Source organism: Dendrobates tinctorius, unplaced genomic scaffold (assembly GCF_039654945.1).
Source record: "Dendrobates tinctorius isolate UK_male_01 unplaced genomic scaffold, ASM3965494v1 ptg000131l, whole genome shotgun sequence".
Lineage (NCBI taxonomy): Eukaryota > Metazoa > Chordata > Amphibia > Anura > Dendrobatidae > Dendrobates > Dendrobates tinctorius.
The window spans coordinates 4753983-4779743 of NW_027361799.1; the positions used below are offsets into that span (position 1 = coordinate 4753983).

A 25761-nucleotide genomic window follows, 5' to 3' on the forward strand; every position below is an offset into this window, starting at 1 on the left:
CAGAAATAATAATATATATAATATTCCTCTTTTTCCACCCATCCCGGTCGTGATCCGGCTCCATATGGTCTTTTTTGGTAAGATTTCTTGTAGGTCCTTTCCTTACATTTAGTACCAATGGATCCTTTTTATTCACGTTATACATACACCTTTTCATATATATATTTCTTTATTTTCTCTTTTAATAAACAAATTTTAACCCCCCTTTTTTACATATATAAACATTTCCATTTTTTTTTATATATACATGAATATTCCCTTTTCACCAAGCGCATCTTCCTCCAGTATAGTGGTTCTGAACCCCCCTTCTTTTCCTTATATGTGATTATTAATAGATATAATTTTCCTGTCTCAAAATTGAGCATTTCTATATGCATCATATTTATATATTTTATTTTTCATCACAAAAATGACATATATAAATTAATATAATATTCTTCTTTTTCTACACATCCCGGTAGCGATCCGGCTCCATATGGAGATTTATTGTAGGTCCTTTCCTCACACTCGGTACCAAAGGATTCTTTGAAGTTTTAAGCATAGTCACACTCCTCCTTATTCACACAGTTTTTTATTCATGTTATACATACAATTTTTTATATATATATACACACATTTTTTATTTCTTCTTCATTTTTAATTAACGAATTTCACCCCCCTCTTTTTATATACACATAACGTTTTCCTTTTTTTATATATACATAAATATTCCCTTTTCCAAGCGCATCTTCCTCCAGTATAGTGGTTCTGACTCTGGACTCGGAGTCTTTCCCCTCTTTTTTAACGGGTTCGGTATTTTCAGCTTTCCTTTTTCATTTTTATCAATTTTTCTTCTTTTCTTTTTTATATTATGTTTGTTCTGCAATAAGAAACAAAAGAAAAAGCATTTTAATTTGATTGCAAATGGATTAATATATTTTGCGCAGCTTTAACCTGTGAACTTTGACATTCGTTCCACTATCACATGTTCTTTTGGTGCCCAATTTCAAATAGTGTATGTATATAACTGGAGATGGCTGTATCTGTTCACTTCATGTCATCCCCTGAGGAAGTAGTATTAGAAACTTCGAAACGCGTTGGGAATTAAACTGTTAAAACCCTTCATGCTGTACTACTGAACTTTGTCAAGCAGCGCACAGTGAGTCCGAAAAAAATATTTTATCCATGAGGATTTAAAATGTAAATAGAAATCCCATGAGACATGCCTACTTTTGTCTGGTGTCACATCAAATGCATGGGCATAAACAATGCAAACACATACAAACGCATGCACACGCAGCGTTTTTCCCATCATGCGCAAGAGGAGCATAAAACGCTGCTTTAAAATGTGCTTTGCATGCATTTTTGCATTTGCATGATTTGCTGCTGACTCAAATGCTAATGTGAACCTAGCCTAACTCAGCAGGAAGTACGGCAGCGGCAAAAAAAACAATCAAAAAAAAAAAAAGCACTGAAGTAGAGAAATCCCCGGGCCTTGATGGGATACACACCTGAGTACTGCAGGAAATCAGTACAATCTTTAAAGATTTCATAATAACAGGGTCTGTACCACAGAACTGGCATATAGCTAGTGTGTTGCCAATATTCAAAAAGGGAACAAAAATTGAACTTGGAAATTATAGACCAGTGAGCTTAACCTCTACTGTGGGTAAAATCCTGGAGGGTTTTCTAAGAGATGCTATACTGGAGTATCTGAAGAATAACCTCATGACCCAATATCAACATGGGTTTATGAGGGACCGTTAATATCAGTCTAATCTGATGAGCTTCTAAGAGGTAAGTTCCAGACTGGACCAAGGGAATGCAGTGGATGTAGTGTACATGGACTTTTCAAAAGCTTTTGATAACGTGCCACAAAAAAGGTTGATACATAAAATGAGAACAATGGGGATAGGGGAAATATGTCTAAGTGGGTTAGGAGCTGGCTCAGGGATAGGAAACAGAGTGGTTATTAATGGAGCACACTCAGACTCTGTCACGGTTAGCAGTGGGGTACCACAGGGGTTGGTGTTGGGCCCGCTTCTTTTTAACATTTATTAATAACCTTGTAGGGGGCATAGAGAGTAGAATTTCAATATTTGCAGATGACACTAAACTCTGAAGGATAATCAATACAGAGGAGGACAATTTTATATTACAGGAGTATTTATGTAAACTAGAAGCTTGGGCTGATAAATAGCAAATGAGCTTTAATGGGGATAAGTGTAAGGTCATGCACTTGGGTAGAACGAACAAGATGTATAATTATGTGCTTAATTGTAAAACACTGGGCAAAACGGTCACTGAAAAAGGCCTGGGTGTATGGTTTGGACAACAAACTCACATTTAGTGGCCATTGTCAGGCAGCTGCTGCAAAGGCAAATAAAATAATGGGATGCATTAGAAGAGGCATAGATGCTCATGAGGAGAACATAATTTTACCTCAATACAAGTCACTAGTGCGACCACACTTAGAATACTGTGTACAGTTCTGGTCTCCGGTGTATAAGAAAGACATAGCTGAACTTGAGCGGGTGCAGAGAAGAGCGATCAAATGTTATTAGGGAACTGGGGGTCTGCAATACCAAGACAGGTTATTACACCTAACATTAGTTTGGACAAATGAAGGCTTAGGGGTGATCTTACAATGTATAAATATGCGGTGACAGTACAAAGACCTTTCTAATGATCTTTTTACTCTTAGACCTGAGACGATGACAAGGGGACATGCTCTACATATGGAGGAAAGAAGGCTTAATCATAATCACAGATGCAAAAGACATTCAGTATTTTTTTCATTTTCTATTACTTAAGCTTAAAGGATATATGTTCAATTTGATTTGCATTTAAAGAAACCGAGCATTCCCTCCACTCGGTCTTAGGGTCATATAGTGCACCCAGATGGGATGGGCTCACATATAATACTAACTTTTTATTTTCAGGTGTTGTGGAACCACGACGTATTAGTTGATGCATACCACATGTATAGATTTTATTATAAAGTTGCTGAAATTTTGCTTTTTCTATTAAGCAACATCTTACTTGTTCCTGTAATAGGCTACATTTGCTTTATTTCAACAGTATTTGTATGTATATGTCTGCCTGTATTCCCTCACTTTGTGGGGGCATTCCCTGTCTTCACAGGGAATTCTCTTTCCTACCCCTTTTCCCTGGTTTAATTTACCTTCCCTCCCAACAGTTTTTCTACCCTACCTGTTGTTCCTCTACCTTGATCCATATCCTTTAAAAAATGTTTAAAATACCAATAAAAATTATTGAAAATAATCACAGATGCAGATTCTTTAACTGTAAGAGCAGTGAGACTATGGAACTCTCTGCCATATGATGTTGCAATGAGTGATTCACTGCTAAAACCTAATAAGGGCCTGGATGCCTTTCTTAAAAAGTATAATGTTACAGGTTATATACACTAGTTTCCTTGATATTGTGTTGATCCAGGGAGCTAGAATGATTGCCATATGTGAAGTCGGGGAGGAATTTTTCCCCCCCAATGTGGAGCTTAGTGTTTTCTGCATGGGTTTTTTGCCTTCCTCTCGATCAACATCTTAGGCTATGGGTTGAACTAAATGGACAAAGTCTCCCTTCAACCTTAAATACCATGTTACTATGTATTGAACTTAGCCTTGAGTTCAGCAAGTATCTTTGAGAATAAATGCACATGTCAGTTTCCAAAGCTTCCCTCTCAGTGTTACCCAATATACCCTGCACCAGATGCACAGAAGATGATTATTTATTCATTATTTGATGTTCATGTGTGATAACTGGGATAATCTAGTGATCCATTACACAGATCCAAATAATGGTTGGCAGTTTTTCCTCCAGGTCACCTTGGCATCAGAACAATCACAACAGGTCAGATCCGGTCCGTGAAGAACGGCTAGCTGTTAAAATGGATAAGAGTCGTTATAAGGAGGACAAAATCTATACAAAGATAGAAGTCCTGAAACTGACTACCGGGTGCTGCTATTTAACGTCTCTGCAGGCATTTATGGAGACACCAAGCGAGCAAGGCAATTAAATAGACTATATGGCTTGAGGAGACCTGTTTGACCACATGGCATATTTGATGCAGTTTCAAGTGGACAAGGTAAAAGTCTTTTACAGATTCCTAATAATCCACTGCCTATATATCATAGTCCCAGTGTTTGTTACCACTGATCTATCCTCTACTTTCTACGCCACAGACTATTCAGCAGAGATTGTGTGCAAACTCCAATTCCTGCATAGACCTGGAAACATACATTGGTGATTAGTTCATTTTCATAAGTCTGACAACCTTCTACAATAGATATGTAAGGAGACATTCATTTCTTTTTTTCAGTCAACATCTGCTACTTATCCCTGCAGTGACCTGAAGATTGAGATCATTCTCCTTGATGACATAAGACAAAAATCCCCAACATTGGCTTATCAGCCATGAATGTGTTTGAGGGTGACATATTGAATAACTATTGGCTCTAAGGGATACATTGCACCCAAGTTAAGGAACATCCCTGAATGATTAATGCTGATAGGACTGAGGGGGTAATCTAATCCCAATATATCCTGCTCATATATTATCAAAGATGCGTCTTCATAGGGTGTGTAAATCCCCTCAAATGGTATATTCAGCTCATCTTTTACCTTACGTTCTAACAGAAAATGGACGGTGAAGGATACAACCATCTAGTAGATTCATTTTCCTTCGGCATCATACTGTAAGAGGATTGTGGGTGATCAGCTAATCTAGAGCTGAGGAACATTGGAGGAAAACCACCAGTCTCCGAGCAAGGACATCCCATATTTTCCACCAGAGATCAGCTTTGAGGACAATGTTATCATACAAGGGACAAGTAGGATTTTGCTAGTTTTCCCACTTACAAAGAATGGAGAGGTCTGTAAAGGTTTCTTAGTTACACTTCAAAATGAGAGAATCTAAAATAAAAGCCAGAAAAGCACATGATAGGATTTTTACACCATTAAATTGCATGAATTAAGTATTTGATCACATACCATCCAGCACGAAATCTCAGGCCTGGCTGTTCTTCTGTAAGAAGCCCTCCTACTCTGCCCTCAATATGTGTATTACTTCCATTTGCTCCTTTGTGTAGACAGGAGTATTATACAGGTATCAAGTTCAATCAGGCTCCAGACTATCCACCATGGCCAAGACCTCAGCGCTGTCCAGGGATACCAGGGACAAAATTGTACATCTACACAAGGCTGGGATGGGCTACAGGGCAATAGGCAAGCAGCTTGGTGAGAAGGAAACAACCATCGGCACAATTAGAAAATGGAATAAACAAGATGACTCAACCTTTCTCAGTTTGGGGCACCATTCAAGAGCTTGCCTCGTGGGGCAAGGATAATCCTGAGAAAGGTCAAGGATCAGCCTAGAACTACATGAAAGGACCTGGTCAATGACCTGAAGAGATCCAAGACAAGTATAAAACTATACCATTCTTAACACATTATGCTGTCACAAATTAAAATCCTGCAGGGCACACAAGTCCCCCTGCTCACTCCAGCACCTGTCCAGGCCCTTTTAAAATTTGCTAATTACACTCTGGATGGTCCAGAGGAGGCATGAGAGGTCATGTGGTCAGATGAGACAGGATTATCTTTTGGTGCAAACAGCACTTGCAATATTTTGAGGACCCAATCGCTTAGCAAGGTGTGGGAAACATTTTGGGGAGGAGGACTTCTGCATCCAACTAGAATCAGGGTTGACCGACTTCTATTTTAGGAAAGATTTTGTATGCAAGTACCTGGATGAGAATGAAGTGATTAACCAGAGCCAGCATAGGTTTGTAACTGAGAAGCCATGTCAGACTAACTTACTTTCCTTCTAATTTAACCTAATCAAGTTCTAAGTATCTCATACCATTCTTTTTGAAAAAAATGACCAAGTATGGACTGGACAAGGCGACTGCCAGGTGGATTCATAATTGGCTTAGCGATCAGACCCAAACATGCACATCCATTTTCAGTACTAAAAATACAGACATAGTATTGAGTCTATATTTTAGTGCTATTTTTATATATTTTCATATGTTACTATACGTTAGTGAAAAAAAAAAAATCACATGTTCTACCCTCCTATTAGATATACAGCACTGAGAAATTCATTAAAAGTACCCCAGGAATGCCGAAGGCTCTTGATCATGGCAAAGCCATCCTTTTTGAAATGCATAGATGCTGCCAAAAAGAAATGCAGAATATAGAAATTATCTTGTGACCCTTCTGGTCGTTGAAGATGCTTCTAGACAATGAGTAGTAAAATATATGACTGTACGTAACTTGCTTTGCCTCGCTATGGCCTTTTCCTTTATACTAGTGTCTCATACTATCTAATTTTTTTTAATTTCTAGGTTTCTGAATGGAATGAGAGGATTCCCTATACTTGTAAGGGTGAAGAATAGTTATTGGGTCAAGTCACACAAGACTGCTACCCACCAAGTGGCCTGCTTGGTGTTGAATAGCGGAAGAAATGGTAAGATTTCTCTACCTCATTCTTATCCTATATTTAACTGTCCTTTTCAATCTCCATCATTTTATTTATGCTCTTTCAGTGAATTAAAGTTTACTATGAAAAAGTTAGATCCACGCTGAGGAAGGACATTTTTCATATCTATAACAGGAAATCCGATCTACAGTGTCCAACAGTATTAGGAATTGCCACAAGAAGCAAGATTCCCAAAAGCTATGTGTTATCCTTCTAGTCTACAAGTAGTGCCATTTATGATATTTTCACTTATATATTTTTTGACAAACTCCCCGTGATCTCCAGCCAACTAATCAGGAGTGTATGTGAAGCTTAGACTGTCAAATTATTCATATACAGAAATAAGTGTTTTCTCTATAGTTCCGTTCAGCTGTTTCATTTGAATGTGTCAAATAGTTTGAGAAGACATTGGTGGACATCTGTTATGGTCATGAGCTGGTCATACAAGCTGGCCAAGATGACATTGATGAACCTATAAGCAGCACATCAAGGTAATTTGTAGTAAGAAGGTAATGCTTCCTTTAAATTACATTTTGAATAGTATATATATGTTTTAATCTCATTTAAACCAGAGAAGGAGAAAATAACGTTCAAGACCAAGGACCCCCAAGGAGAAAGCCAAGAAGATGAAGATGTAGACCATAGCACTCAGGAAGAAGACAGTTTTCAGGAGGACCAAGAAGAAGGCCAGCATATAGAAGAGGAATCCCTGAGCAGTGTGGATGATAGCTGGACTACAAGATTAATATACTATACCCTCAAATAAAAGGAACTGCTTGAAATTTCCATTAATTTGAAAATCTCACATCTTCATGAATAAAAAGCATTATTTCTTCATTTTCTTCCAAAGGACTAAAGAACAAGAAATAACTCTGCCTGCTTGAATTGGAAGTATAGAAGAATATTTCCGGAGCAGCGTGGATGAGGAGAGGTGGACTACAAGGTCGATATACTATATCAAATAAATACAGCTGTTCCAAAATAATTAACTTGACCATTGCATTATCACCTTGTAGTATTATTCTCAATATTCTTCATTTCAGAGTCAAAGTACCCTCTATACCTTCAAGGCAAACAAGAGCCATGAAGCAAAGGCAGTCTACAGTATTGCTACAAGAACAACAAGGTAATGATAGCACAGAAATTACATTAGTAACTTGAAAACCTTATATCTTTATGTTCTAAAATCATTATTTGCCTTATTTCCATTCAGAAGGCTCAAGAACAAGAAACAACCCTGCCTGATAGAATGGAAAGAACCCTTGTTATAAGACTGAAGTGAATCAACAGCAACTTTCACTAAATAGTAAAATGAAATTTTATTTGCTGATTTTAGTCTTACTAGTAAAACATGAGCATATCATTTTTTTCTTGCTCTAGGTGTCAGACACATTGTCTTCTAGCTTGAAATGTTAAAGCTTCCATTGGCCAGTTAGAGAAAAGGTCAAGTAGAATGAACCTTCATCTTTCGGTATATAAAGACACTTCTGGTTAAAGTCTCTACACTGCTTTTGGCAATCAGTTGTAGCTTTTCTCTTCAGACTGAACTCCAGAGACGGCAGTGTTCCTTCTACAAGGATTTATCCCAAAAGATCTGCTCCAGCTTTTTGCTTCCATTTTAAACTTGTTTTAATTGCAGCTTTTTTTCTAAGGTTTTAGCACTCTGTATATTGTGTACTTTTACTCCATCTGTTGGTTTGAAGGCTTTATTAGTAGGTTTACTTTATCTTTTATAGGTTAACTTCATCTTCTGGGGCGTGCAATATTATTCGGCCCCTTTACTTTCAGTGCAGTAAATTCACTCCAGAAGATCATTGTGGATCTCTGAATGATCCGATGTTGTGCTAAATGACTAATGATGATAAATATTATCCACCAGTGTGCAATCAAGTCTCCATATAAATGCACCTTCTCTGTGATAGTCTCAGGGTTCTGTGTGATGCACAGAGAGCATCATGAAGACAAAGGAACACAACAGGCAGGTCCGTGATACTGTTGTGGAGAAGTTTAAAGCCGGATTTGAATAAAAACTGATTTCCAAAACTTTAAACATCCCAAGGAGCACTGTGCAAACAATCACATTAAAATGGAAGGAGTATCATACAACTGCAAATCTACCAAGACCTGGCTGTCCCTCTAAACTTTCATCTCAAGATACCCAACCACAGATCCCACAGTAGAGCACTGATTTGGTGAAATGTGCACCAAGGGGAAAAGAGAATACATCAGGAATCAAAGAGAAAAAGGAGGACCAAATGTGAAATGATCCAGGAAGAGATGGATCGTGACTCAGACAAAAAGAGGCAAATACCATTTTCCACATTTGCTTCACATTCTTTTTTATTTTTTCCTTTTTCATACATTCTCTTTTAAAAAATAATTTTAAAATCCATATTAAATTAAATTGTATTTTATTATATTGGAGGACAACACGAAAGACAAAGTTATTTTAATATGTGACAGAAGAAGGCGGCTCAATGGAAGAAAAAAAAAAAGTAAAGATACTGAAAGGCCAACTCAAGATGACCCATTGGAAAAAAAGTGAAGCAGAAGAATCATTTACACCTTGGTGTAAAGTTTCTTGCAACAACCCTTTGAGAAAGAAAATGGCTGAAGCAGGGATGTATAGGCGTTATTCTCTGGAGTTAGAGCCCATTTCTGGCTTTGTGAAGCATCTGTCAAAAACTGACAGTCAATAGGTACAAACAAGAGGCAAGAACCAAATCTTCATGAAGGTAATATTTGACAGTATTTTCCGGTTTAATCTTATTTCTTATGTTTTATTTTAGGTAGAGAATGTTGCTCGATTTCTGTATTTCATGGACAACGAGATTCCATCATTGAACTTTATGACATTAAGGCCTGTGAATACTTCAAACTTTTGGAAGTTGGCAACACCCATCAGACAGTATTAATTACCTAAAAAATGTAAAGCGGTTCAGCCTTTAACAAATGCCTCATCATTAATTCATAAAAACATGACATTACATACTGCGGCAAATTTATTTAAATGACCAACTTGGAATCATTCAAAAAAGAGGCTCAGCAAAGGAATATCTAAAGAAATGATAGCAAAAAAATTGTCCTCCCATTCCTCACCAACAACCTGATTGTTTGGTTTCTTTTAGTTTTCTAATTGTTTCTTTTTCTTCTCTGTAGAGAAGCATCTGATGGAGCCAGTTCAGTCCCCTGCAGAGCTGGACAACGTGCTGTCTATCGCAGAGACTGCTTTAAAAAAATGCTGGAAATGGCTATAAAGGAGAAGCTACCTGAACTAGAAGGACTGACCATTCTGTACTATCTGGAACGCCTCGCCATACTGTGAAAGCTTCAGAGGCCAGGGGTTGTCCAAAATATGACAGCAAGTAACTTAAGGGATTATTTGTTTTTAAATTGCCTTGTGTTTTGCCTTCATTGCTTCTTGCAATTCTTTTACATGATTTCTTTATCTTGCAGGTTGATTATTGGAAAAAGAAAATCTTATGACAGTGGATGCATATGCCCAGGATGAGCCGCTCATATCCATACCCTTCCTCTAGTTTTAGGGTCGTGACCGACCCATTTTAGGTTTTAAATGCATACATTCTACATACATTTGATTATTGCATCAAGACTTTTTGACTTTTTCAGGAACTTATTTTTAAACAAAATACAATAAAATAAAACTATTTTACTAAATTGTAAAATGCTCTTATTAAAATTTTAACATTTGTGTTGTTGGGGTCAATTTCAACCCAGGTCTAATATAAGAGTAAAAAAACAATAATAAGTCCCAAAACTGAACTCAAACACAATATAAACCAACAGCCCACAGCCAGCTCCACCTCCAACAACTTGAGTTAGGGACATGTCCAGGCATGTATGGCCAAATCAGCTTAGAGTTGGTACTTTGCAGAGTATACATCTCCAGTTTACACATGCAACAATGAGGAGAAGAATTGATGTAAGCCAAATTCTGGATTATATCTTAGATGATAATGAATCACAGGACACACAGCAGCAAACTGATACAGATGAACAGGTTTCTGAGGAGGAAGATTATGTGGAATATCAACCGGAAGACACAGACAGTTCTGATCAGTCTGATGAGGAGGTCACTGGTGCTGAAGCTGCTCCCGCTGAAAGATTCAAATCCAAAAGTGGCAAGATAAGTTGGAGCTCAGTATATCCAGATGTACATGGCAGGGCAGATGCTGCAAATGTCATAAAAATGACCCCTGAGATCACAAGGTTTGCTGTGACAAGAGTAAGTGACATCAAGACATGTTTTGATCTGTTTATGCCATTGTCAATAAAAAAAAAGTCATTATTGCTATGACAAACCTTGAAGGAAAAAAGTCCACAGCAACATGTGGAATGACCTTCATGATGATGTCCTGGATGCCTACATTGGTGCTCTTCTCCTTGCTGGAGTGTACAAATTCTGCAATGAGGACACCGATAGTCTCTGGGACGCATCGACAGGCAGGAATATTTTCCGGGCAACAATGTCACTTCAAAAACTTCAAATGATATCAAGAGTCCTCAGATTTGACAGACACCAGAACAAAATCTGACAAACTTGCTCCCATCAGGGATGTTTGGGAGAAATGGGTGCAGTTCCTTCCACTGATGTTCAACCCAGGGCCAGAGGTGACAGTAGACAAACGTTTTCTCCCTTTCCGCGGAAAATGCCCCTTCCGGCAATACATGCCAAGTAAGCCAGGCAAATACAGCATAAAAATCTGGGCAGCCTGTGATGCAAAAACTAGCTATGCATGGAATCTACAGATTTACACAGGCAAGTCTGCAAGCGGCATCCCTGAAAAAAAAACAATGAAAACGTTTAGTCCTCGATATGACTACTGGACTGCAGGGTCACATTACTTGTGACAATTTTTTTACCAGCTATGACCTTGGACAAGAACTTCTCAGGAAGAAAATCACCATGGTGGGCACAGTGAAAAAAAAAAAACCTGAGCTGCCCGCTGAATTGTTGCAGATGAAGGACAGGGCTCCACTTTCCTCAAAGTTTGTTTTTACAGACACCACCACTGCAGTTTCATACTGCCCCAAAAAACGACAATGTGGTACTGATATCCACACTTCACAAAGATGCAGCTGTGTCATCAGGAAGTGACAAAGCCCACAATCATCCTGGACTATAACAAAAACAAATGAGGAGTGGACAACCTGGACAAGCTGACTGCCACCTACACTTGCCAGCGAATGACTAGGAGATGGCCAATGGTTGTATTTTACAATATCCTTGATGTGTCAGCGTACAAATTATTTGTGTTGTGGACCCACATTCACCAAGGATGGAATTCAAAGAAAAAAACAAGCGGAGGATGTTTCTTGAGGAACTAGGAAGATCCCTTGTCAAGGCGCACATTGACCAAAGGGAACGAGAGCCCCGAGACCCAGCCGCTGCAGCCTTGGTCCGACAACTCCAGAGCTCAACAAGTGTTTTGTCCACACCCACAGCAACACAAAGAGCATCATCACCAGCATCCTCCTCAACCAGGCCTGCCTGTTGTGAATGAGTCACCAAAGGAGGAAAAAACAAAAATACAAGCCAAGTCCAGAAAACCAGAGAGGTTGGTAGCTATCGGATTGCAGACCCCTGATCCTATTCACCACAACTAACAGTAGCCGTGGGGGATTCCTTCGGTGCCCTAGACCCCTCGTTCACAGCCGGAGAACTAAATAAGCCTAAAGAAAGAAAGGGGAAATCTAAACTGCCCCAGAGCAGACCCCAAAGCAATAGACAGCCCCCAACATGTATTGTCGGTGAAAAGCAGATGAAAACACAAACAGACAGAAAGACAGGTTGAGCAAACGATGGGGGCCCAACTAACTAAATAGGAAAGGACAGAAAAGATGCTGGCTGCAATCCGCAAAAAACCCTACCAAAAATGTCCCAACCGTCTGATAGGGAAAAAGGCCCTGAAGTCGCTAGACATCAAAAATCACTATATCAGCACTCAGGTATATTCTGAAAACAGAGCAAAGAGATAAACTGATCAGAGACAAAAATGGAGCTCAGCCCGTCCCAACAAAGGCAGGCTGAACACAAAACACTAAGCAAAGAGACAAAATCTCATGGAAAAATAAGAGAGCAAAAACTTAGCTTTCAGTAGACAGGACCAACTGGTTGCAAGAGCTCAGAGCAGAAAGGATCACCAGCACCCCTGTAGGGCGTCGGCTGCCTTATATCCACTCAGTGATTCCAGGTGTCTAATCAGGCTCCACCTGTTCAGATGACAGGTTCTTCTCAACCCAATCAATTTCACTACCTCTCTTCACCAGCAGAGGGAGTTCATCAGACATCATCGGTGAAGGGGAAAATGAACTCACAACACTTGCCTCAACATCAACCACAACAGCCACAACCCCAGTGAGACCACCTGATTCTAAAAGAAAGAGGTGTCAGGTCTGCCCTAGCAATAAGGACAGAAAGACAAACATCTTGGTTCGCCTGCAAAAAATACCTCTGCAAAGAACACACAAAAAGTGTCACTTTTAGCCACACATGCATCTAAAAGCTAGTACTTGATCTGTTGATTTGCTTGATTGATTGTTGTTTGTTTGTCCTAGAAAAGCTACTTTTTATTATTGCTATTAATGTTAATATAATTTTCATCTTTTATTTGTATTAAAGTTCTATAAAAAAAAAATCTGTTTTTTGCCTTTTTCATAAAGTAGTTAGATATGGGTCAAAATTAACCCGTAACACCATAGATGTTACTAGAGTTAATATAAAATATGTATATTTTTTTTTTACATTTAAGAAATGTGTTCTAAAACCCTTCAGTAATAGTCAGGTAATATAACAAACTTTTTTAAGTTTATATTATTCTCTTGAGGTTCATTTGACAATATTTTTATATTGAAAATGAAGGGTATGCCCACAACAAAAATATTATAATCAATCGTTTCATGGATGAAAAACCCTAACAAGGTAACTAAGAGGTAAGAAACAAATTGGATCATATCTAACTTTTTTTTTTTAGGGTATCCAAGGGGTGATTTAAGACACGGGTCAAAACCGACCCGTTAACATAAGAAAGAGTAACAGAAAGCTAACACTAGAGGAAGGTTAAATATATTTGTTTCTTTTTTCGTTACCTAAATTTGGAGTAAAGCCAGTAAATAGCGAAGTGATCCGGAGGACATAACATGTGTTGCCTCTAATTGCAAAGAACAACGACAAGTATTTATTTGCAAAATTCCTTGCACATTCAAATGCTACCGCAGATAGGGTTTACAGAGGAAAGACCATCAATAGTTTAATTAAAGCAGCAAGATTATGGAAGATAGTCTAGAGAAGGACTCCACCTCAAAGTAACACAATATTAGTATAATATTCACTCGTAAGTAGTGTTGAGCGATACCGTTCGATACCCAAAGATATCGTATCGGATGGTATCGCCCGATACGAAAAAAATATCGGGTATCGCCGATTCCGATACCGGAAGTCCCATTCAAGTCAATGGGACTTCCGGTATCGGAATTAAAAAAAAAAGCCCTTTATTTCTTTGTTGGCTAATGCTACATAATTGAAAACAAATAAGAATCATGTAGAATGTATTGTGGGAGGTGGAGGAGACATTAAAAGCATAGTGGTTTATTCAAATCACATGGCATAGCATTAATTCCAATTTTTTTTCAGTACGTTCGGAGTTAAAAAGATATTGACTATGTTAACCTTTTTTATATTTTGTCAGATATGTATGTTTCACAACTTCCATGCTCTTCACGTTCTTTTGTACTTCTCCCACACTTTCTCCTTCATGATCCGCAGCAGTAGCATTTTTTTCATCAACTTTTTCTTCACCTTATTCATCTTCTTCTTCTTCTTCATCTTCTTCCCATTAATTTTTTTTTCCATTCTTCATATTCTTATTCAGCTATTATCAATTTTAATATGCTATTTCTTCATCTTCTTCCTATTCTTTGTCTTCATTTTCTTATGGTGACAGGCATTCCTGTAGTACTTACGTATCTATAAAAGTTATAAGATTACACCTTACGTTCTGCCTGTCACTAAAGATTTACAACAGGATTCGTCCGCGTTCAGTTTGGCCTGCAGCAGCAGGCATTTTCCAGGGGCACCACGAGGAGGAACGGACTCACCCCCATTTACTGCTTAGTCTTTTGCTTATAATTTTGATTTCTTCTATGCTGATTTTTAGTCTTATGCTTAATGTTCTTCTGCTTTCTGTTGTTCTGCTTTTGCTTCTTCTGCTTCTTGTTCTTCTGTATCATGGTGGTTGTCTTCATGTTCTTTGTCCTCTTGGTCTTATTATTTAGGGTCATATTTCTGGTCTTCTTTGGTGTGGTCTTCAGGATAGTCGTCGTCGTCATCAGGGTCGTCGTCATGGAGATCAATAAGGATTACCAAAGACAATTTCAAAAAGCTTGATCTTGGAAATGTAGCAGAAGGTACAAGAAGGCTGAGAAACTGGCGAGAACCAGCAGACAGTGCTGGCACCCAGATGGGTAGCAGAAGGAACAAGAGCCAATCGCACTACCGAGGACCAACTGACGGTGCTGGACCACGGTTACTAAGCAGAAGGTACCTGTGCTAAAAAGCACTACCAAGGACCAGCTGACAGTGCTGGACCTCGGATACCGAGATGGAGGCACCTAGGCCAAAGGCTGTGGCGAGAACCAGCAGACAGTGCTGGCACCCGGATGGGTAGCAGAAGGAACAAGAGCCAATGGCACTACCAAGGACCAACTGACGGTGCTGGACCACGGTTACTAAGCAGAAGGTACCTGTGCTAAAAAGCACTACCAAGGACCAGGTGACGGTGCTGGACTTCGGATACTGAGATGGAGGCACCTAGGCCAAAGGCTCTGGCGAGAACCAGCAGACAGTGCTGGAACCCGGGTGGGTAGCAGAAGGTACCCATTCAAAGCAAAGTAGCCAGGCCGCAAGCTGGCCGCAGTTACCGAAACCCACAGTCCTACAGGGGGTCCATGTCCCATTGGCACTACGGATCCAGCCTTCAGTGCCAGTTCCCGCAGCCCACATAGGAGTCACCTAAACTGCAGGCACTGTAGAGTCGGCTAACCCGGCCGCAAGACGACAGGACAACGGATTGGTGGCATAGTGACCTTGACACTACCCGGAAACAGGCTGGGCAACAGGGAGTCCCCGTGCCAAAGACACTGCCGAGAACCAGCTGACGGTGCTGGAACCCAGATGGGTAGCAAAAGCTACAAGAGCCAATGGCACTACCGAGAAACAGCTGACGGTGCTGGACCACGGTTACTAGGCAGGAGGTACCTGTGCTAGAAATCACAACCAAGGACCAGCTGACGGTGCTGGACCTCGGATACTGAGATGGAGGCACCTAGGCCAAAGGCTCTGGCGAGAACCAGCAGACAGTGCTGGAACCCGGGTGGGTAGCAGAAGGTACCCATTGAAAGCAAAGTAGCCAGGCCGCAAGCCGGCCGCAGTTATCGAAACCCACAGTCCTACAGGGGGTCCATGTCCCATTGGCACTACGGATCCAGCCTTCAGTGCCAGTTCCCGCAGCCCACATAGGAGTCACCTAAACTGCAGGCACTGTAGAGTCGGCTAACCCGGCCGCAAGACGACAGGACAACGGATTGGTGGCATAGTGACCTTGACACTACCCGGAAACAGCAGGCGTGCTGGAACCAGGCTGGGCAACAGGGAGTCCCCGTGCCAAAGACACTGCCGAGCACCAACTGGCGTTGTTGGAGCCCAGGGACAATCATGGTGTAGGCCGAGGCCTACTTGGTGGTAGTTTTAGATTGTTTGTAGGCTACAACAGACTGTCAACGTGCTCCAATTAGGCATCTGTCTCCACTCTGTTTCCAGGATTTCACGTGACCACCAACACCGCCAGTTTATGCGTACAGCAGCCGTCTACCCAATCCACACGTGTTGCTGTGTTACTGGGATTCTGTAATGTCAGCAGATCCCCTGATGTGTGTCTGCCACTGTCTCCTGCTCTGTCCACATTCCCACCGCTTGCAGTGGGAAGGTGGACAGCGCAGGAGACAGTGGCGGACACATATTGGGGGATCTGCTGACGTTACAGAACCCCAGTAACACAGTAACACGTGTGGAATGCGTGGACGGCAACTGTGAGCAGGAACTGGCGGTGTTGGAGGTCAGGGGAAATACTAGAGACAGAGTGGAGACAGAGGCCAAATCAGAGAATGTTTAAATCTGAAGTATTTACAATTTGGAGGCAGCAGTTTGCCCTCCACACAGCAGGGGATCAGCTGACGTTACCGAACCCCAATTTCACATGAACCAGTGTGTTTTTCTGTGTGGACAGTACTTCCGAGCACCAACTAGCGTTGTTGGAACCCAGGGACAATCATGGTGCAGGCCGAGGCCTACTAGGAGCCAGGTGTAAAGCTGAGGTATTTTGACTTTGGAGGGAGAAGGACACTTTGCCCTCCACACAGCAGGGGATCAGCCGACGTTACCGAACCCCACTTTCACATGAACAAGTGTTTTTCTGTGTGGACAGCACTTCTGAGCACCAACTGGCGCTGTCGGAGCCCAGGGAAAATGAGGTAGTAGGCCGAGGCCTACTTGGAGCCAGGTGTAAATCTGAGGTTGTTTGACTGTGGAGGGAGCAGGACACTTTGCCATACACACAGCAGGGGATCAGCTGACGCTACCGAACCCCACTTACACATGAGCGAGTGTTTTGTCTATGCAGACAGCACTTCTGAGCACCAACTGGCGGTGTCGGAGCCCAGGGAAAATCAGGTAATAGGCCGAGGCCTACTTGGTGGCAGTTTGCGATTGTTTCTAGACTGCTACTAACTGTCAACGTACTCCAATTAGGCCTCTGTCTTCACTCTGTTTCGAGTATTTCCTCTGGCTTCCAACCACGCCAGTTGCTGCTCTGAAATGCCGTCTGCACAACCCACACTTGTTCCTGTGTTACTGGGGTTCCGTAACAGCAGCTTCTCCCTAGAGGTGAGTCAGGCCATGTCTCTTGCTCTGTCCACATTTCCACTACAAGTAGTGGGAATGTAGACAAAGCAGGAGACATTGCCGTGCTCAACTCTGGAGATGAGCAGATGTTACAGGACCCAGGTACCACAGGATCAAGGGTGGATTGTGCAGACGGCACTTGAGAGCAATAACAGGCTGTGTTGTAGGCCAGAGGAAATACTCAAAACAGAGTGGAGACAGAGGGCAAATCAGAGAACATATTAAATCAGAGGTAGTCAGAAGTTGTAGGCAGCAGGAGAGTTTGCCGTACACACAGCAGGGGATCAGCTGATGTTACCGAACCCCACTTACACATGAGCGAGTGTTTTGTCTGTGCGGACAGCACTTCTGAGCAACAACGGGCGTTGCTGTAGCCCAGGAAATAAAGTTCAGGTCATAGAAACATGAACACAACAGGAGACCTGGATCCTGTTGCCAGCCAATTATTTATTCTGGAAGAGGACTGGCAAATTCAGGTGAGATCCAGGCCTTGTTCATTTTCACAAAAGTAAGCCGGTCAACATTATCGGCGGATAGTCGCGTGCGACGGTCTGTTACCACACCACCTGCAGCACTAAAGACACGTTCCGATAATACACTGGCAGCAGGGCAAGCCAGCACCTCCAATGCATACTGGCTAAGCTCTGGCCATGTATCCAGCTTAGAGACCCAATACTTGAACGGGGAAGAGCCGTCTGGGAGAACACTAACAGGGCACGACAAGTAGTCTGTCACCATCTGACGGAAACGTTGCCTCCTGCTGACTGGAGCCATCTGTGATGGTGTAGCCGTTTGTGGCGGTCCCACAAAACTTTTCCACATTTGGGCCATACTGGCCTTGCCTTGTCCTGCGGCACTGCCTCTGCTACCTCTTTGTGCAGAGCTTCCTCCACTGCCTCTACCCACATGGCTGCTTTGAAAAGCACTACCAGCAACACTTGTGGGGGGAATGGAGAACATGATGGCCTGCACAAGTGTTTCTTGGTACTCCTGCATTTTTCGCTCCCGGTTCAGCTGTGGTATGAGGCTTTGTAAGTTGTCCCGGTAGCGAGGATCTAGGAGGGTGTACACCCAATAATCAGCCGTGTGGAGAATGTTGGCGATGCGGCGGTCATTTAACAAGCACTGCAGCATGAAATCAACCATGTGCTGCAGACTGCCAACTGGACTGGAAACGCTGTCCCCAGCTTGAGGCAGCATCTCTGCCTGCTCAGCATCACCCCACCCTCGCTGTACACACTGACTACTAGAGCCTTGTGTACCTCCCTCCTCTGGAGAGATGTGTTACTCCTCCTCCATTGACTCCTCGTCATCCTCCTCACTAAGTGTCCCCTGCCTGGGCCTGTGTGTGGAAGCACGTTGCGCAGACTTGCCAGAAGCAGATGGCATTTCTGACTGCTCATCCTCGACCTCTTCAAAAACCTCCTCACTTAGTTCTTGTAAGGTTTTTTGAAGCAGACAGATGAGAGGGACAGTCATGCTGATTAGTGCATCATCTGCACTGGCCATCCGCGTGGAGTCATCGAAGGCACGCAAAACTTGGCAGATGTCCCTCATAGTGGCCCACTCAGTGGTGGTGAAGTGTGTCCGGCGCACAGTGCGACTTGTTTGTGCCTGATGCAGCTGGTACTCCATTACTGCTGCCTGCTGCTCACACAACCGCTCCAACATATGTAACGTTGAATTCCACCTGGTGGGGAGGTCACATATGATGCGATGTTCTGGCAGGCGGAATCGGCATTGCAGAGATGCAATGCGCGATCTTGCCATGCTGGAACGCCGCAAGTGAGCACACTCTAGGCGAACCTTGTGCAGCAGTGCATCAAGATCCGGATAGTCCCTCAGAAAGCTTTGCACGACCAAATTGAGCACGTGTGCCAGACATGGTATGTGAGTGAGGTTGCCTAGGCCCAGAGCTGCCACTAGATTTCGGCCATTGTCACTCACTACCAAACCTGGCTGGAGATTCGCTGGCACAAACCATACATCGCTCTCCTGCTTGATGGCATTCCAGAGCTCCTGTGCTGTGTGGCTCCGATTCACCAAAGAAATTAATTTAAGGACGGCCTGTTACGTTTGGCCACACCTGTGCTCATATCTGGCCTAACAGGCTCACGCAGTGCTGATTCCAAGGAACTAGAGTAGGAGGAGGACTCAATATGTACAGACTGCATTCCTGCAATCCTTGGAGTTGGCAGAATACGTACAGAGCCACTCTCCAGATCTGTACCCAGCTCCACAACATTGACCCAATGGGCAGTGAGGGAAAGGTATCGTCCCTGTCCATGGCTACTGGTCCACGCATCGGTGGTCAGGTGGACCTTGCTACTGACGGCATTTAGTAGCGCATTTTTAATTTTTCCCTCCACACGCTTTTGCAGGGCAGGGACAGCTTGCCTGCTGAAATAAAAGCGGCTGGGCAAATTGTATTGTGGAACTGCCAATGACAAAGTTCCGGAAGGTGTCAGTCTCCACCAGCCTGAATGACAGCATCTCAAGGCACAAGCCAGCAAAAAGGCTCCTCTATCTAATCCTATATAGTGTTTGCAACCAACCAATGACAATGGATGCGGTTGGAAGCACACTAATATAGGAGCAAAAATCTGGCTAAATTAGCTGCAAAAAAAGGACTATGTATGAGGCAGTGACGCACGCTGAGCGGACTACAGCTAGCGGTGGCTGTAGAACACACTGCAACGTGAGCTGCACTCACACACAGAGACCTATCAGACAGCCAAAAACAGTGTAGAGAAATGGGCTATAGCACTGAAAGCCTGCTGAAAGGCTCCGCTGTCCACTCCTTTAGTGTTTGCAACCAACGTATATGGATACGTATGGAAGCACACTATACAGGAGAAAAAAAAAGCAGCAATAAAAGAAAAATGTGTATGAGGCAGAGACACATGCTGGGCGGCCTACAAGCAGACGTGCCTGCAGGACACACTACACAGCGTGGGTCTGCACTCACACAGCCCTTGCAGACAGCTGTGAAAACAGCGCTGCTAGGGAAAAGCAAGCTACAGTGGTGGTTTATGTAGCCTGGGTGAAGCACTATATGTTTTGTGGAATCGCTATTTCTAACTGTCCCTCACTGTCTTCAACAGCAGCCTGTCCCTAACTGAATTCACAGCAGAGTGACCAGAAATGGCGGCTGCAGCGCTTTTTATAGTGCATCATGACATCATTTCAGCAGCCAATCACAGCCATGCCAGTAGTTAACATGCCTACATGCCTAACAGGATGTGCCCACACTTCTGAGGATCCCCATTGGCTGAATCAAATCGAGCGGGCTCCTAGCATTATGGGAACTTCCGATTCCGGTATTCAATATGAAAAAAGTATCGGAACTAAGTATCGGAATTCCGATACAGCTAATATTGGCCGATACCCGATACTTGCGGTATCGGAATGCTCAACACTACTCGTAAGACATTTTCTGATAAACACTAGTGAAATATTTTCTCTTTTCAGAGCTGGAACTATCCATGAAGAAAACTACCCTCCTATTTCTCTATGGCAGAACAAAGATGAAGAATTTATAGTATTTTGTAAAACACATTCTATTACTGTGGAGAAAGATCCAACGACTCAGAAAACATGTTTTATGGTGTCAAAACTACATGGGCAACATTTCTATGACAGGTGGAGGAGACAGCAGAACAAAACAAGAGTGGACTATATAAATGGTTAAGCATAAAGTTACAACTGGCAATAGGTACACAGGTTTCACAAATATCTGTAAAATATATACGATTTAAATATTTCTATGATCTATTCTTCACAGATTTCCTACAGGACCAACAACCAGATGACGATGTGAGAAGATGTATTGGAAAGCAGCTGTGGAAAACCAACCAGCCCCGAGTGAATGACATATTGGACCAATGGTGGAAATAGCCCGGACTGGGGATTTTCAAAAATAAGTACTTTACGAAATTAATTTGTTTGCTGGGATCTAGGATATTAGGGTTTATAAAATATAAATTTTTCTAAGAATTAGTAAAAATAAGTTGTAATGTCAGGCAGAAATCATGTTAGAAGTGCATCTCTGCATATTCGCCTTTATACAGGAGCCATCCTTTCCCTTTATCTTCACAAATGTGATGAGATTGAGACTAAAATGGCCGAAGTCAAGAAAATCTAGACACATGTTGCTTCAGAAGGCCTTGCCATTGGTGCTGTGATGTGTGAGCCGTTGTATGCCATCATATTATAGAAAAGGACTAAAGTACGGACAATTTTATAGATTGTTGAGTATTAGTAAACATGTCTGGAGATCTCGCAATAATGTAGGTGGTAAAATGTTATTAAAACCTATTCTCTATTCTTTGCAGAACTGCCCTTGGACACTAGCAAATCTAAGATGGTTATGTGGCGCCCCCAGGAGTATGGCCGCCACAGTGGCTTTACCTTCCTCCAGGGAGGGTAATGCCAGGCTTGGAGGCAATGACGGGTCTCTCTCGCAGTCAATCTATGCATGCAACACAGTTCCACTCCAGGCCAGCAGGGGGGACTCTGAACCGGAATTAAGGGGAGGAGTGCTCTGAGGGCTAAGAGGAAGGAGTGGTCAGTTAGTGTGAGGAGGGTGAAGTGTGCAGATGTGGGGAAGAAGCACGGAGATCGAGCAGACAGGAAAAGCTCATCTCCAGTGAGCGCATGAACTGGAGCCTGGTTTCCACGGTTGTATGGATACTAATGATCCTGCAACAGACACCAGAGGAGTAGGAGGCTGTAAATGCACTACCCCCATCTAAGACTCGGAGGCACAACAGCACAGAGTGAGCCAAGAGAGGAATAGTGGCTACAGCTGTCTGCCATACGAGGAGTAAGTAGAAGAGAATTGAGAGGAACTTCAGTGTAACTCAGTACTAGAGTACTTCACTCAAATAAGCGCTAGGAAGGAGACTGCACAGCCCATCTGCTGAGAGAGAATTCCTGAGTTGCTTCCAGGCTAGCCTGCTCCAGTACCATCTGTAATCAGGACTGCATTTATCAAGTAAAGGTACAGAAATTGCGCCCCGCTGCGTCTGCTTCCTACCCTTCCGACACCGCTACATTCCCATGCCAACCACATCTACACTGCCCTGAGACTACAGCTTCACCTGTGGGGAGCTTTTACATCTTTGCTGCACCATACCATCAGTCCCAGTGGATCTGCATGCAGCGTTGGCTTAGCATCTCCCTTGTTGAGCAACACAGGTGGCGTCACAAACTATTCATTCAACCCATTATATTCCCCCATTACTTGGGCGCCCAGGGCCAAGGACCAGGTCCCCGCTGCTGTGACACATCCCGCTGATACCAGCCCGGTACCGAGTACCCCACAGCCCTGGGAGGGCAACCCAGTTACAGAATAGACTAACAGCTGTGGACGAAAAATGTATAAAAATAAACCAGATAAAGACCAGGAACAACGGAAGAAAAAGAAACACATTGAAGAAATGGACTTTAAAAATGATGGATTGCTGATAGTCCAGCATGGGCAATTGCTGCATTCACAGGTCTCACTGCTGCCTGTCCTAAGAATCAGCTTTCCTGACTCACCATTACTGGTTTTTCCCTTATGTACCATTTTAAATTATACTAATAAACTTTATTTTTATAAAATCAGCTTATTTGCTAATTTCTTGTGTTGTTCAACTACCATCTGTAACAGCGTACAAAGTCTGTTCCAGCGTGTGGAACTGAATTGCCCTGACATCCATGATGTTTCAGTTTGGGGTTCTCCTGCAACAATGCCTGAGGGTCAGTACCAAAGCATTGAAGTGAATTGCCCTAATTTCCTTAGCGGTGATCCACTACTGTATAGGGGACTACTGTGACACCCAAGAGTCTGGTTGTCACAGTGACATTGCCTCCCTCTAAGAGGTGAAGTTATGCTTGGAGGCAGAAAAGGACCCCCATGCCAGGTAACAGATTAAATCAAAATTCCTGCTGTAGGCCAGAAAAGGGAGCTGCCTTATAAATTCTGGCCAGCAGAGGGGGTTGGCAAGTTAGCTAGAAATGAGTTGAGGGGGTTGTCATGGAAACGAGAGCAGCTGTGAGCTGAGAGGAAAATGACAAGACAGTTAAACGTGAGGTGAAAAGATCTTTCTGGAAGATCCAGTCAGTTCAGGAGAAGTACAAAAGTATGGAAATTCCAGGCTCTACCACCCGTAGATGGAGGTGCTCAGGGGTTAAAAAGACATATATACATAATGAAGTAAACCCCGGCACTCAAAATGAGGACAAAGGAATGAATGCAAAAGTGAATTTTAGTGACACACTGCAAAGGGAACCTAACCAGAGCAACAACACCAACGTTTCGGCATAAAGCCTTTCTCAAGGTAGTTGCATTACTGGTTACAATGAAGAGACACGGGTCACATAGGACGACCGGAAATTTTCACAAGAGGAGGTAAGGTTCCATATATTTCACAGAGTGTGCGTAAGTGGAGGAGTGACAGGGTCACTATATGAGAAGAGTGGAAGGTGGGTGGACGCCTGCAGTGGATGGCCGTGACAGGCTCATGTGGCAGTGGAAGTGGCTGCGGCGGCGTAACGTTACGCCGCCGCAGCCGCTTCCACTGCCACATGAGCCTGTCACGGCCATCCACTGCAGGCGTCCACCCACCTTCCACTCTTCTCATATAGTGACCCTGTCACTCCTCCACTTACGCACACTCTGAAATATATGGAACCTTACCTCCTCTTGTGAAAATTTCCGGTCGTCCTATGTGACCCGTGTCTCTTCATTGTAACCAGTAATGCAACTACCTTGAGAAAGGCTTTATGCCGAAACGTTGGTGTTGTTGCTCTGGTTAGGTTCCCTTTGCAGTGTGTCAATAAATTCACTTTTGCATTCATTCCTTTGTCCTCATTTTGAGTGCCGGGGTTTACTTCATTACGTAGTTCAGGAGAAGTTGCTCATCTGTGAGGAGTTCATGACAGGTAGTTGATCTATGAAGTGGGAAAGGACATGAGCAGAGACAGAGGTTCTGGGGAAGCCAAATATTGTCTATAGCAGACCCCAGAGCAAAGCGCTAATAGAGAGAAAAGGGACGTCAGAGTCCTTGGTGGTCGGGAGTTGAATGTCCTGATAGCCGAATCTGAGAGTACAGGGGATTGTAAATTCCTGTGCGACATTGAACACCTGAGGGCATGGCAGCAGATAAAGAGCCCAGGGTTGACGGTGAAAAGGATGGTACTTGTGGAATAGGCTCACGCTGACAGCCATACAGGTTAGTGAAATAATTACGCTATTGAGGGTTGCAGCATAGTTCTAAACAGCGGAGACCCACACAAAAAGCACAGAAGGAAGGTCCTAAACCCCCACCTGGCAAGGTTTATCCCCCGAGTGCCTCCAGGCGAGCCAGACTCATTCCATCACCTGTATGTGGTACTCCAGATTGCAACCAATTGTCAGTGAAAGGTAAAGAAACTGCACCTCTGCGTCCTCCTCATTTCTCTGCACCCCAACGTTCACAGCCATTTTGACTATCAATCTAACATCTTTGCTCTGGGTCTATTGCTCTACCTTTGGAGAGCTATTTTCACCTCAGCTGTGCCACATCAACAGTCTCAGGGGAACACCGCAGCACTGGTCACCTCTGACCAGAATACCACAGGTGGAGTCACGTATTTTATCATCTATAAACTTTATCTTCATTTCTACCACAGCTAACATCACCAACAACTTTTCCCCTTCCATCATTTTATTTAATGGACACCCCACGGCCACGGACCAGGTCGCCGCCACCATGACACCATCCCCCGTTGAAGTCGACGGGCCTGGTACAGAGTAGCCCACGGCCTTGCACCGCACGCCCTCTCACGCCACCACACGCTCCACTACCATATGGGGATAATTATATGGGGCTACTATATGAAGGACACTGTATTGGGCCTACTGTATAATACAATATTGGCCCTAATGTAATGAGGACTATTATATCATATGGAGGACTATGAGGGTTGCATTATACTACTTGCAGGGCTATGTGAGAGTTATTATATTTGGAGGCATATATGCAGGGCCATTATAATATCTGAAGGTATATATGGGGGCTATTATACTGTTAGCAGAGCTACGTGGGGCCATTCTACCTTTTGCAGAGCTACGTGGGGGCCATTATACTGTTTGAAGGGCTATGATGGGGCCATTATACTGTATTTCAGCAATTCTACAATGTGAAGCTTTGTCTGTGGTCTATCATACTGAGGACACTTGTTGGCATCATACTTTAATGTGGGCAATGAGAGAGAATCTAGGGGCTTCAATAGTTGTAGATTACTTTGTAAGGGCTGCAGCTTTGAAATA

At 42.9% G+C, this 25761-nt stretch overlaps 1 long non-coding RNA gene across 1 annotated transcript in view; it reads right to left on the reverse strand.

Annotated features, from left to right (window-relative positions):
• Positions 1-554: 554 nt before the first annotated feature.
• The window catches only part of LOC141047991 (uncharacterized), a 224899-nt gene continuing 199692 nt past the window's right edge, over positions 555-25761 (reverse strand). The window contains exon 2 of the long non-coding RNA XR_012219934.1: positions 555-859. This is a non-coding gene — a long non-coding RNA (uncharacterized lncRNA). The remainder of the gene's footprint in view (positions 860-25761) is intronic.